The sequence below is a fragment of the Austrofundulus limnaeus genome, unplaced genomic scaffold (genome assembly GCF_001266775.1).
Source record: "Austrofundulus limnaeus strain Quisiro unplaced genomic scaffold, Austrofundulus_limnaeus-1.0 Scaffold1829, whole genome shotgun sequence".
NCBI classification, from domain to species: Eukaryota; Metazoa; Chordata; class Actinopteri; order Cyprinodontiformes; family Rivulidae; genus Austrofundulus; species Austrofundulus limnaeus.
In genome coordinates, this window is record NW_013954231.1 from 6522 (window position 1) to 8703 (window position 2182).

Below are 2182 nucleotides of genomic sequence, written 5' to 3' on the forward strand. Positions count from 1 at the left end.
GACCAAGTATCCAGCCTGCAGGCAAGAATTTTTTTGACATGACTGAGATTTGGAAAAATTTGGCTGAGGCAGCTGCCCTTCTCTCGGGGTTCTCCACTCTGAGAGAAGCGGTTCTCGGTGGATTTTTTCACCCACCCTCCCTCCCCTGTCTTTTTTCTGGGGGTTTCTGTGCCTGACCTGGCTGTTCCTGCCGCTGGGTTCACTACTGTGTTCACTGAAGAGACCACTCCTGAGTCCGTTTCTGTGTTCCCTGAGTCAATGGTCCCAGTTCCCGAGTTGGTGGTCTCGGGTGATCTACAGTCGGTGGTTCCGGTGGTGGTTCTGGAGTCAGTGGTCTCTGAGTCGGCGGTTCCGATCGGGGCTCCTGAGTCGGCAATCCTTGAGGTTCGTGGGTCGGCTGCTGGCTCCTCCACGTCATCTGGGTTGGTTGCCATTGTCTCCACGTTGCCCATCACCTCCTCATCGCCTGGGTCATCACCCATCGCCTCCTCATTGCCTGGGTCGGCTGCCGTCGCCTCCATGTCGCCTGGGTCGGCTGCCGTCGCCTCCATGTCGCCTGGGTCGGCTGCCGTCGCCTCCATGTCGCCTGGGTCGGCTGCCTTCGCCTCTTCGTCCCCTCTGTCACCTGCGTTCGCCGTCACCAAGGCTCCTGTTCCATCAACCTCTGATGGATCCTCATCGGCTCCCGCCTCCTCCCTTGGCTCCACGTCTGCTCCCGCCTCCTCCCTTGGCTCCACGTCTGCTCCCGCCTCCTCCCTTGGCTCTGCGTCTGCTCCCGCCTCCTCCCTTGGCTCTGCGTTTGCTCCTTTCTCTTCCCTTGGCTCTGTGTCTGCCCCGCCTCCTCCTGGGGTTCTGCGTCTGTTCCTGCCTCCTCCTGTGGCTCTGCGTCTGCTCCTGCAAGGTCTCACCATGGGTGGTTTCCTGGTCGTCCCCCTGGACTCTTGCCCTGGGTGGGATGATTGTTCTGACTGTTTCCCATGGACTTCCGTGTTTTGTCCTTGAGTTTGTTTTGTCCTGTCACCCCTTGTTCCRTGCCTCTCCTTGTTGATCGTCGGGACACGATCGTTAAGGGAGAGGTACTGTCATGGTTTGTCAGTTTTCACCTTNCCCTTTTCCTGGCAAAGATAACGTGGTATAAAAGCTTATGGTTTTCTAACTGCGTCAGTTCAGTGTGGAAGGCTGATCTGTCGGTTGAAGCTCGTTACTGAACTCAAATAAATCCCTCTGGCTGGCCAAGAATCGATTTCTCCTCTTTATTTTTCATCTTGATAAGTGGATCTTCAGCCACTACACTACAAATCCCCCATTTGTAAATTCTCTAAACTGTCCCCAAAACTGTTCCCCTACATACCGCCCCCTTGGCCCAAAACTGTGCTCCTACAAATCCCCCCTTTGRTATTTGTAAATTTTCTAAACTGTCCCCAAAACCATGCCCCTACATACCCCACTTTGGCCCAAAACTGTGCTCCTACGAATTCCCCCTTTGCACACTTCTTTGCTCCTAGTCAATTCAGAGTGATTTGATTTATGCTACAAATCCCCCCTTTGCACACTTTTGTGTTCCTAGTCTATTCTGATTGATTTGATATATTCATTACAAAAAGGCAAAACCTTACTACACACATAAGACTTGAATCAGATACTATATTTACAATTTTTACTGTAGCTCTGAAAATACAGTGGCATCCAGTTGTGTTCTTTGCAACACACCACAACTTCAGATCAAAATCTTGTAAACAGGAGCCCTTGAGAAACAGAGTGAGAATATTATCAGGCTTGGTGGGTGTGTCTGGATTAGCTGATGCAATGAATAGACCTCAGATTGTTTATTTTCAAAACAAAAGCACCCGTTCACAGCTGATATAGAATGTGAGCTAAAATCCTTGAGCTCAATCGACCCCTCTCTGGGTTCCAAAGGTAGAAATATTAAATGACCCTTCTCTGGGACTTCTACAGGGTGGATATAGCTCGCTAGCAGCCTCACACCGAGGACCTATCTGTCATGGTTTGTCAGTTTTCACCTTGGTTTTCCTAGTGTTTCTATGTATGTTCCCCTGTGTGTCTCAGCCCAGCTGCCCCTCATTAGTCTGTCACCCTCGTGTTTCTCACCAGGTGTTTTCAGTTCATTCATTAGTTGTCAGTGTATTTAAGTCCTGTCCTGTCTCAGTCTTGTGTCGGTTCA